The 12823-nt window shown below is 47.4% G+C and overlaps 1 protein-coding gene across 1 annotated transcript in view; it reads right to left on the reverse strand.

Moving 5' to 3' along the window:
- Nucleotides 1-857: 857 nt before the first annotated feature.
- The window catches only part of LOC126035354 (uncharacterized), a 154213-nt gene continuing 142247 nt past the window's right edge, over nt 858-12823 (reverse strand). The window contains exon 2 of the mRNA XM_049793890.1: nt 858-952. The gene's annotated coding sequence lies outside the window, so the exon portion shown is untranslated. The remainder of the gene's footprint in view (nt 953-12823) is intronic.

Consider the following 12823-nt stretch of genomic DNA (forward strand, 5'->3'; position numbering starts at 1 on the left):
CTCCAAAATCTCTGCCTTCTGGCCAGTCCATGATCTCTTCCAGAATTCCTGGGCGGTTGCATTTCCCCAGTTGAGCTCGTTGCATGATCAATGCTATCCACTTACTCCATGTAGTGCTGGTTGCATGATGTGTAGAGGGGATGTTTCCTTTGAACATCCAGTGTAGCACGGGCAATCGTGGTGCCAAGAGGAGATATGTTTCTGTACCAACAACTTCTGAAGTGGCTTGAACCCCCTCATATGCTGCTCGTATCTCTTTTTCAGTCAGGGTGTAGTGGGCCTCTGAACCTCGGTACCCCCGGCTCCAAAACCCTAATGGTCAACCTCAGGTTTCTCCTGGTGTTTTCCGCCAGAGGCTCCGGGTGAGACCATGCTCCCCAGCTGCAGTGTAGCGTACATTTTGTACATCTGGTCCTCTCTGGACAGGCCCAAGAGCTACTGCATGAGCTATTTCCTGTCTGATATGCTCAAAGGCTTGTTGTTGCTCAGGGCCCCATTCAAAATAGTTCTTTTTTTCGGGTTACTCAATAGAGAGGGCTCACAAGCTGACTATAACCTGGAATATGCATTCTCCAGAACCCCACAAGGCCTAGGAAAGCTTGTGTTTCCTTCTTGTTAGCTGGTGGAGACACAGTTGCTATCTTGTTAACCACATCCATAGGCACATGACGGCGTCCATCCTGCCATTTTATTCCCAAGAACTGAATCTCCTGTGCAGGTCCCTTGACCCTTTCCTTTATGGTGAAACCAGCTTTCAGAAGAATCCAAATTACTCTTTTTCCCTTCTCAAACACTTCTTCTTCTGCCTTGTTGCCCCACACAATGATGTCATCTATGTATTGTAAATGTTCAGGGGCATCGCCTTGTTCCAGTGCTGTTTGGATTAGTCCGTGACAAATGGTAGGACTATGCTTCCACCCCTGGGGCAGTCGATTCCAGGTGTATTGGACACCTCTCCACATGAAAGCAAACTGTGGCCTGCACTCTGCTGCCAAAGGAATGGAGAAAAACGCATTGGCAATATCAATTGTAGCATACCACGTGGCTGCCTTTGATGCCAGTTCATATTGGAGCTCTAACATGTCTGGTACAGCAGCACTCAGTGGTGGTGTCACTTCATTCAGGCCGCGATAAGCTACTGTTAACCTCCACCCTCCATCGGACTTTTGCACTGGCCATATAGGACTATTAAAAGGTGAATGAGTCTTGCTGATGACTCCTTGGCTCTCCGGTTGATGAATCAGCTGGTGGACGGGAGCCAGGGAGTCTTGGTTGGTGCGATATTGCCGCCGGTGCACGATCCTGGTAGCGATTGGCACCTGCTGTTCTTCAACTTGCAGCAATCCCACAATGAAGGGATCTTCCGAGAGGCCAGGCAGGGTAGATAGCTGTTTGATCTTCTCTGCATTTACAGTGGTTACACCAAAAGCCCACCGGCACCCCTTTGGGTCCTTGAAGTACCCTCTCTTGAGGTAGTCTATGCCAAGGATATAAGGGGCCTCTGGGCCGGTCACAATGGGGTGCTTTTCCCACTTGTCCTCTGTCAAGCTCACCTCAGCCTCCAATATAGTCAATTCTTGGCATTGCCCTGTCACTCCAGAGATCCAGATGGATTCTGTGCCCCTGTATCCTGATGGCACCAGCGTACACTGTGCACCATTGTCTACCAAAGCCTTATACTTCTGTGGGTCTGATGTGCCAGGCCATCGAATCCACACAGTCCAGTATATCCGGTCATCCCTTTCCTCCTCCTGGCTGAAGGCAGGGACCCTCTATTGTTGTTCCTCATCAGAGTATTCACTGTCTGACCCTTGCAGTGCCAGACCAGACGTCCCCTCACCAGAATCAAGGGAGGTGGTTTCAGTTCTAGGCCTGGAGGATCGCTGAGTGCCTTCTTGGGCCTCTACAGCAACTACGCTGACAGCCTTCTTCTTGGGTGACCCCTTCTTAACAGCTGTCTTCCCTCTCAGTTCATGTACACGGGCTTCCAGCTTAAAGGTGGGTTCACCATCCCACTTCCTCATGTCCTCCCCTTGGTCACGCAGGAAGAACCAGAGTGTACCACGTGGCATACGCCTTGGGCTCCCTTTCCCTCTGACTGAGGCAGGAGACGACTGATTTCTTGGAGCGTCCCTAACAGCCAAGGCACTGTCCTGTAGGGATGAGGAGACACAGAGATTTTCCTCAAAGTTTTGGAGCCAAGACAACACTTTCTCCACAGTTGGTGTTTCCATATCTGGACAATACATCGCTGCCAAGCTGCTAGAATACGACCCTGGGGCACCTTGAATCAACTTTTGCCACATGGCCCATGTGCACAGGACATCATCTGGATCTTTGGAGACCTCATCATCATCTAGATCACTGTAGATGACTTCCACCACTGCTAACTCTCTCAGGTACTGAATGCCTTCATCTGCGGTAGTCCGCTTTCCTGAGGAGTTCACAAGATCTTCCTTGAATGGATACCTTGCCCTCACACTTGAGAGGAGCCAGCTCCAGAGACTGCAAATTGCTGCCTCTTTTCCAATTCCTCTTTCAATTCCCCAGTTTCTAGTGAGGGATCCCAGCTGTTGGGCTTCCTTTACGTTCCAATTGCTGACTGTTGGCCCCGTTATCCCAGCATTGGAGCAGCCAGGCAGCAATCCACTCACCTGGCTGGCAGCTGTAGTCTTTCCTCATGTCCCGAAGTTCTGAGGACGTCAGGGATTGGGTAGTTTCTGCTTCCTGTCTAAGTTCCCTCACTCCTTCCTCCAATTTCTTTGTTGAAGGACCAGCTTCTAGATTAAGCCTTTCCTCTTCTTCTTCTTCCCTCACTAATTGATGGTATGGACCCGTTGATCTCCTTGTCCACTGTTTCCTTTTCACTATTGGGGCAATTACTGTAGTTGTTGTTGTTTGGGTCCCTATCTCGAGCATGGTGTCCTTAGATGCAGTCTGGGTCCCTGCCTCAACCATGGTCCTCTGAGAGTGTTGAACTGTGGCTCGGTAGGCATAGGCCAGGCCCCAGTACAGTGCAAGAAGCTGCTGGTTTTCATTGGGATAGGCAAGGCACCCTTCTATCAGGTGGCACGTCAGTTTGCCAGTGTTGCTTGCCTGTTCGGGTGTAAAGTTCCAGGTTATGGGAGGTGATAACAATCCTAGGAATCTGCCCAAATCCTTCCATATACCCTGCCACCCAGGGACCGGTCGCTTGAGGGCACATTTCAGTATTGCCTTGTCGCGGTAGAGACGGACACGACAAGTAATAGATCACGCAAAATGGCTACTTTATTGTTCTAACAAACCTTTTTATTCCCTTCTTCAGAGTATGTGTTAGTATATGATTGGTTTGGTTAGTAACTAACAATTCATGATTGGTGAGTTTGTCAGGACGGTTCTTCTTATCACTATCTTGTTTTCGTACTGGTCTTCTCGGATCTTTCCAGACTTCTCAAGGATATACTACAAGCTGCTCAAGGTCGCGCTGTTCTCGAACTGTCAGGAATTCCGTAGACTCGTTGCATCCCCCGACATTGCCTCACCCGAAACTTGTCTTCTCTTATACCAGGACGAGACCAGATTCCACAATACCCATAATATACCACAAGTATTAATTATTAGTATTGAACAACTCACATAAGGGTGAACAAGGACTTCGAGAGCCTGCATATAATAAAACCATTCACATCAATGCCCAGTAGGGAGAGGGAGATGTGTTCCCTCATCTCCTCCACAAGATAGCTCCCTCAGCACAGAAAAGCCATCAGTGCCAGGACAAAGCACATAGACATTATTTGTATTAGCATGTTTCCAAGTTCCTTCATTCTCCCCACAAGATAGTTCCCACAGCACAGTAAAACCATCATTGCCAGTGCAAAGCACACAGCCATTATTTGCATTACCATGTTCCCAAACTCAGCAAAATAGAGATAAGCAAGCAGCCAATAAACTCTGTGACCTGCACAGGAGCTTGCCACTTAATAACAAGCTATAGCACGCTTAATGCAAAACTGCCGTTGTCGAGCCCCACGTTGGGTGCCAGAAAGGACTGTGGTGGGTTGACCCTGGCTGGATACCAGGTGCCCAACAAAGCCGCTGTAGCACTCCCCCTCCTCAGCTGGACAGGGGGGGAGAAAATATAACAAAAGTCTTGTGGGTCAAGATAAGGACACTTTAATAAAGTGAAAGCAAAGGTCGTGCTTGAGAAAGCAAAGAAAAACAAATGATGTTATTCTCTACTTCCCATCAACAGGCGATGTCTAGCCACTTCCTGGGAAGCAGGGCTTCAGTACACATAGTGGTTGCTCTGGAAGACAAAAATGCCCCCCTTCCATCTCCCTTTACTTAGCTTTTATATCTGAGCTGACGTCATATGGTATGGAATATCTGTTTGGTTAGTTTAGGTCAGCTGTCCTGGTTATGTCCCCTCCCAAGATCTTGCCCAGCCCCAGCCTGCCATTGAGGGGGGTAAAAATGTTGGAGAGACAGCCTTGATGCTGTGCCAGCACTGCTCAGCAGTAGCCAAAACACTGGTGTGTTATCAACACCTTTCTGGCTACTGATGTAGAGCACAGCACTACGAGGGCTGCTATGGGGAGGATTAACTCCATCTCAGCCAGACCCAATACACCCTACTACTGGAAGGACATGCCCTTCACTTCTCCAGCCTCTTACCCTTTTCCTGCCTTGGTACAGACAGTAGTGCTGGGCTGAGGCCCATGGTGAGCAGGTGGAGATATGGTTGCTGTCTTTAATCACGTGGCAGAGAATAAGAGCAAGGATGCAGCTGGGACATGTGCTGGCAGCAGTGTGGCCTCTTCCCAGCTCTCTGAGCTTGGATGCCCAGCAGGGCTGGCCAGTGGGGAGAGGAAGGAATCGGTTAGCTGAGACAAAGAAAGTGTATTCTGAGTCAGGGGAGAAAGTGTCCCACTTGACCTATCAGAATGAGACAGGAAGCTAAGGAGGGGCTGAAGCAGCCAAGGAGGAACCTAAACATTAAGTGCAATCTTGATAGTCTGCCCTCTTTTTTTTTTTTTTTGACAACTTATTCATCATTGCAAGTTGGTATTAGCTCTTCTTTTACCCTAGCTCTTGGCCTTAAGTGACCCAACCTACAACAAGCTTCTCTCCCACATCATGACACAATGTGCTTGAAGAGCTGTGCAAAACCTTTTCATTCTTCCAGGCACCCCAAAGTGTCCAGTGATGCTGCTGCTTGGCAGCAGGGGATATGATGGGTGTCAGAAGGAGGAGAAATGTTTCCCAGTAATGAGTGGTAAGGAAATTCCTCCAGTAAGTAGATCTTTCTACTCACTGGTGTCAGGGAGTAGGAGAGAGACCCCAACAGTGTCCCACCAAGTATGTGATGCTTGCCTGCCCTCTCACCCAGTCCTGAATCCAGCAGCGCTTCCTGCAGCAGCTCCTGAGGTTGCAGCCCCACTCCAAAGCCCATGTGCCTCCTACAGATGAGGAGGATTGAGATGACCAACCCCCCTCTGCTCTCTCATGCTCCCTACTCCCATCAGAAGTCCCCAGAGGAGCATGGTGCTCTGCAGAGGGCTCCAACTTGCCTTGCTGTGTGTCATCTTGCACTGGAAGTGCTCCCTAGTTTTAATTAAGGCTTTGAGGAATTGTCAGGTAGAAAGAAGACAAAATGCTAAGAACAGCTAATTTCTTAAACTGCTCTCTGGCACATTTTGAAACTATTGTGGTTTAACACAGTTCAATAAACCCAGTTGTCCCTTTCCTCCACCTGGCTGGAGGCAGGGCCCCTCCAATTCTGGCCAGAGTATCCATTACCCACTTCTTGTAAAATTGGCTCAGAAGTCCCTTCAAGAGGATCAGAAGTAAGATCAGCTCTTCTACTCTGTTTGGAAACTGAAGCAACATTTGTCCTGGAAGAATCCACTTTCATGGTGTTTATTCCTTGCAACTCACGTACCCGTGCATCTAGGACCGAGGTAGGATTTCCATCCCATTTCCTCATGTCCTCTCCATGATCACACAGGTAAAACCACAGGGCACCTCGTGGTGTGTACCTTCTATATTCTCTCTCTTGGGCAGAAGAACGCTCACTCCTAATAGCTGAGGTACTGGTCCGTATAGGTGGGGAGTATAACATATCATCTTTGAATTGCTGGAAATCCTCGGACAGCTTCTCCACAGCTGAGATGCAGGCTTGTAGGGAGAAGGAGAGATTTTCTTCATATTGCCAGAGTTGGCGAGCCATTTAATCCACCGTCAGTGCCTCTTCGTCTTTCCAGGTCATTACTGCCAATGGGTTGGCATACAACGATGGTGTGCTCAGTACAAACTTCTGCTACATGAGTCATGTGCATTGGACTTCATCTGGATATCTGGGTAATTGTGCATTGTCCGGGTCATAATTAATCATCTCTAGCGCAGCTAATTCCCTCAGATATTGGAAACCTCTATCCATGGTGGTCCACTTGCCTGGTTGACATATAACATCTTCCTTGAAGGGGTACCTTTCCTTCATACTTGACAGGAGTCAACTCGAGGCTGATGGCTTGTTGTCTTGGTTTCAGCTGGGATAGAGTTAACTGTCTTCCTAGTAGCCGGTACAGTGCTATGTTTCGAGTTCAGTATGAGAAGAATGTTGATAACACACTGATGTTTTCAGTTGTTGCTAAGTAGTGTTTAGACTAAAGTCAAGGATTTTTCAGCTTCTCATGCCCAGCCAACAAGGTGGCTGGAGGGGCACAAGAAGTTGGGAGGGGACACAGCCAGGGCAGCTGACCCAAAGTGGCCAACAGGTAATTCCATACCATGTGACGTCACATCTAGTATAGAAACGGGGGGAGTGAGGGTGGGGGGAGTCGCCTCTCGGGGACTAACTGGGTGTCGATCGGTGGGTGGTGAGCAATTGCCCTGTGCATCATTTGTACATTCCAATCCTTTTATTACTACTGTTGTCATCTTATTAGTATTATCATTATTAGTTTCTTCTTTTCTGTTCTATTAAACTGTTCTTATCTCAACACATGAGTTTTACTTCTTTTCCCCAATTTTGTCCCCCATCCCACTGGGGGGGGAGTGAGCGAGCGGCTGCGTGGTGCTTAGTTGCTGGCTGGCGTTAAACCATGACAGTCCATTTTGGTGCCCAAAGTGGGGCTCAAAGGGTTCAGATAATGACAAACCCGGCCAGAGCTTGTTAAAACAAATTTATTACAAGAATTCATTATATTGGTCTAATAGTTGCTGGTCATTATGTTGATTTATTTGTTCTTAGAGTTGTTGCTCTGGTTTTTAAAGTTCTGTTATGTATCACCTTGCTTGCTGTATGTAGTCCCTCTTCTGCTGCTTATCGTCCGTGGGATGTGGATTAAGGTTTTCACGTTGATGTATTGTATAACACTGGTTTATGGTATGATAAAGTTGTCGGCTGTGGGATTAATCTGGTACTTGCACTCAGCATTGTCACCTTTATACTCCAGGAGCCATTGTGGGAAACTATTAATAATTACACCATTTACCTTTTCTCCTTGGAAAACCAGTCTATGGGTGGGGTACCTTTCTTCCCCTCTCCTTTCTCCTTCAGTCCAGTTACAATGAATTTTGAGAATTTTGAAAAAATTGAATACTCTTTGGATGTTGAGACCAGCACGGTCCTAGCACTACTGCTAGGAACTATCATCATGCTCCTGAATGTGGTTCAGCTCTCGTTTAAGGTTAAACAACTATTTAAGAAGATCACCTAGAGATCTGCCAAGAGGCTGGATAATTATGAGTGGCAGGGTGTGTGGGGTAGTATGGGCAAGCACCTAGAAAAGTGGGCACCTCCAATGTTTTGGAAATTCACCCCTGAACAAGTGCAGAATCCAGAAGAACTAGTGAAATATTTGGAAAAGGTATGCTGACACCCCGGCAGCTCCAGAGAGATACAAATCACTGCAACGTGCTGGGGTCTGGCCCATGCCTATCGAGCCCTGTTTGACACTACTGAGTACCCTCAAGGGGAAGAGAAAGTCTCTGGACCTAACAACAAAACGATGAGCACTGCAGCACCTAAACCTTGGCAACGGGCGCTGCGGCCCCTCCAGGCCCGGCAATGAGCATTGCAGGCACCCAGACCTTGGCGACAGGCACTGTGACCCCTCCAGCCCTGGTGACGAGAACTCAAGCTACCCAAACCTCAGCAATAAGCACTGCAGCCCCTCCAGCCCTGGCAATGAGCACGGCAGGTACCTAAACCTTGGCAACAGACACTGCGGTTATCCAAGACCCGGCGAGCGATACTGCAACTGAACCAGCGGACCAACCTGCACCAGTATCAGTTGCTCCCATACAGATGAAGAAATATGCAAAAAAAAATCAGTTCACTTAGCAAAGGATGAAGGTGAGCCAGGGTCATCACGGGAGCAGGAGGAAGAGGCAGAACCAGAGGTAATAACCCGGTCCCTATCCCTGAGTGAGCTGCAGGATATGAGAAAAGATTTTGGCCGCCGTATAAGTGAGCATATTATCACCTGGCTCCTCCAATTTTGGGACAATGGTGCTAATAGCTTGGAATTAGAAGGTAGGGAAGCCAAGCAGCTGGGATTGCTTGCCAGAGAAGGTGGCATTGACAAGGCAATTGGAAGAGGGACACAAGCCATCAGCCTCTGGAGGCGACTCCTGTCAAGTGTGAAGGAAAGGTACCCCTTTAAGGAAGATGTTATATGTCAGTCAAGCAAGTGGACCACCATGGAAAGAGGTATCCAATATCTGAGGGAATTAGCTGTGCTAGAGAAGATTCATTATGACGCGGACAACCCACAATTACCCAAAGATCCAGACTAAGTCTAATGCACACGACCCATGTGGCGGAAGTTTGTACGGAGCGCACCATTGTCCTATGCCAACACATTGGCAATAATGTCCTGGAAAGACAAAGAGGTACCGACAGTGGATGAAGTGGCTCGCCAACTCTATCAATACGAAGATAATCTCTCCTCCTCCCTACAAGCCTGCATTTTGGCTGTGGACAAGCTGTCCCAGGATGTCCAACAAATCAAACAGGATATGTCCTACTCCACACTTGTAAGGACTGTCCTGGTTTCAGCAGTGAGCGGCTGCGTGGTGCTTAGTTGCTGGCTGGGGTTAAACCACGACAGGACCAATGTCTCAGCTATTAGGAGTGAGCGTTCTTCTGCCCAAGAGAGAGAATATAGAAGGTACACACCACTAGGTGCCCTGTGGTTTTACCTATGTGATCATGGAAAGGACATGAGGAAATGGGATGGAAAAACTACTTCGGTCCTAAATGCACGTGTACGTGAGCTGCGAGGAAAAAACACCACAAAAGGGGACTCTCCCAGGAAAAATGCCGCTCCAGTTTCCAAACAGAGTAGAAGGGCTGATCTTATTTCTGATCCTCTTGAAGGGAATTCTGAGTCAATTTTATGAGAAGTGAGTACTGGATACTCTGACCAGAATTAGAGGCTCCCTGCCTCCAGCCAGGTGGAGGAAAGGGATAACCGGGTCTATTGGACTGTGTGGATTCGATGGCCTGGCAAGTTAGACCCACAGGAGTATAAGGCTCTAGTAGACACCGGCACACAGTGCACTCTAATGCCATCAAGTTATAAAGGGACAGAACCCATCTGTATCTCTGGTGTGACAGGGGGATCCCAAGAGTTAACCGTATTGGAAGCTGAAGTAAGCCTAACTGGGAATGAATGGCAGAAACACCCCATTGTGACTGGTCCAGAGGCTCCATGTATCCTTGGCATAGACTATCCCAGAAGAGGGTATTTTAAGGACCTGAAGGGGTATCGATGGGCCTTTGGTATAGCTGCCTTGGAGACGGAGGGCACTGAACAGCTGTCTACCCTGCCTGGTCTCTCTCAAGACCCTTCAATTGTGGGGTTGCTGAGGGTTGAAGAACAACAGGTGCCAGTTGCTACCACAATGGTGCACCGGCAGCAATATCACACCAACCGAGACTCCCTGATTCCCATCCACAAATTGATTCGCCAACTGGAGACCCAAGGAGTGATCAGCAAAACTCGCTCACCCTTTAATAGTCCCATATGGCCAGTGCGAAAGTCTAATGGGGAGTATAGGAACTGGGAAGTGGGGGCGGGGAATCTCTGTTCGGGGACTAGCTGGGTGTTGGTCGGCGGATGGTGAGCAATTGCACTGTGCATCATTTGTACATTCCAATCCTTTCATTATTACTGTTGTAATTTTATTAGTGTTATCATTATCATTACTAGTTTCTTCTTTTCTGTTCTATTAAACCATTCTTATCTCAACCCACGAGTTTTACTTCTTTTCCCGATTTTCTCCCCCATCCTACTGGGGGGGTGGAGTGAGCGAGCGGCTGCGTGGTGCTTAGTTGCTGGCTGGGGTTAAACCACGACACTTGTGTCCCTTTTCCAATTGCCTTGTCAATGCCACCTTCTATGGCAAGCGATCCCAGCTGCTTGGCTTCCCTACCCTCTAATTCCTGGCTACTAGCCCCATTGTCCCAGCATCGGAGCAGCCAGGTGATAATGTGCTCACCTGGACGATGGCTGAAATCTTTTTACATATCCCGCAGCTCACTCAAGGATAGGGACCAGGTGATTACTTCTGGTTCTGCCTCTTCCTCCTGTTCCCGTGATGACCCTGTTTCATCTTCATCCCTCACTAAGTGAACTGATTTTTTTTTTTAATATTTCTTCTTGAGTATGGGGACAACTGATGCTGGTGCAGATTGGTTTGCTGGTTCAGCTGCAGTGCCTGTCATGGGAGTTGGAGTGGCCACAGTGCCTGTTGCAGGGATTGGTGTGGCTGCAGTGCCTGTCATTTTGTTGTTAGGTCCAGAGACCTTCTGTTCCCCTTGAGGGTACTGAACAGGGTTCGATAGGCATGGGCCAGGCCCCAGCACATTGCAATGATTTGTGTCTCCCTGGAATTGTCGGGGTGACAGCATACCTTTTCCAAATATTCTACTAGTTTTTCAGGATTCTGCACTTGTTCCAAAGCACTGGAGGTTCCCACAGCCCTAGGCATTTGCCCATACTACCCCACACACCCTGCCACTCATAATTATCCAGCCTCGGGGCAGATCTCTGGGTGATCTTCTTAAATAGTTGTTTAACCTTAAAGAAGACCTGAACCACATTGAGGAACATGATAGTTCCTAGCAATAGGACCATGGTGGTTTCAACATCCCAAGGCTGTTCAAATTTTTCAAAATTCTCAAATGCTTTTGCAATTAGCCTAGAAGAGAAGGGGAAGGGGAAGAAAGGTGTCTCGCCCATAGATTGGCTCTCTGAGGAGGAAAGGTAAAGGGTGTAGTTATTAATAGTTTCCCACAGATGGCTCCAGAAGTGTAGAGGTGATGACAATGCTGAGTACAAATACTGCTTAGTCCCATGACCGATAATTTTATTATACCATAAGCCAGTGTTACACAGTACATCAAAATGAAAACCTTAATCCACCTCCCATGGATGATAAGCAGCAGCACAGGGACTATATACAGCAAGTGAGGTGATATATAACAGAACTCTAAAAACGAGCACCACACCTCTAAGAGCCAATAAATCAACATTGTAACCAGTGAGTATTAAACTAATATAATGAATGCTTATAACAAATTCATTTTAACACAGTATGGTCAGTTCTGTTGTTATCTCAACTCTTCATGCCCCATGTTGGGCGCCAAAAAGGACTGTCATGGTTTAACCCCAGCCAGCAACTAAGCACCATGCAGCCACTCACTCACTTCCTCCCCACTCAATGGGATGGGGGAGAGAATCGGGGAAAAAAAGTAAAACTCGTGGGTTGAGATAATAACAGTTTAATAGAACAGAAAAAAAGAAACGAATAATGACAATAATAACAATAATGAAATGACAATAATAATAATGAAAGGATTGGAATATACAAAACAAGTGATGCACAATGCAATTGCTCACCACTTGCCGACCGATGCCCAGTTAGTTCCTGAGCAGCGATCCCCCCCTCCCAGCCAACTCTCCCCAGTTTATATACTAGGCATGATGTCACATGGTATGGAATAACTCTTTGGCCACTTTGGGTCAGCTGCCCTGGCTGTGTCCCCTCCCAACTTCTTGTGCCCCTCCAGCCGCCTTGTTGGCTGGGCATGAGAAGCTGAAAAATCCTTGACTTTAGACTAAACATTACTTAGCAACAACTGAAAACATCAGTGTTATCAGCAGTCTTCTCATACTGAACCCAAAACATAGCACTGTACCAGCTACTAGGAAGACAATTAACTCTATCCAAGCTGAAACCAGGACACTTACCTCATGTAGAAAATTAAAAATGCTAATAGATGGCAAATAAAAAATACCCAACCCCCTTTCTTCTCTGTAATTTCAGTGAGCTGAGTGGCTCTGTGCATCAATTAGTAGTGGGAAATGAGATTTTCTTCATTGGGGAAGGACCAGCGTGGAGGCACAAACCCACAGGCTGGCTTCTGAAATGGTTCACTCTCCAGAATGCCTTCAGCAAAGGCACGTGGGGCCATGCTGAGCTGCCCCTCTCAATTGTATAACTCTTACTGACTTATCGTCCTGGTTTCGGCTGGAACAGACACATGTAGGCACTACCCTTGTACTGCCCTAAGTTGCCTTTGCAGAGATGCTGTCTGTTATGTTCCCCAGCTGCTTGCAAGCAGTGCTCATGGCTACAGTGATCTCAGTTTGACCTAAGCTGGGATCAGTGCAGCTTTATGAATTTAGAGTACTCGCATAAATAGTAATTCAATGCTTCAAACTATGATAGTATTTCCTTAAAAATGCTTTATATTACTGAAGTTTAGATGCTTAATCAGAATGTATATACAGATTAGGTTTTTACTTTTGCTGGAAATATTAATTTT

The sequence above is a fragment of the Accipiter gentilis genome, chromosome W (assembly GCF_929443795.1).
Source record: "Accipiter gentilis chromosome W, bAccGen1.1, whole genome shotgun sequence".
In the NCBI taxonomy this organism is placed as follows: domain Eukaryota; kingdom Metazoa; phylum Chordata; class Aves; order Accipitriformes; family Accipitridae; genus Astur; species Astur gentilis.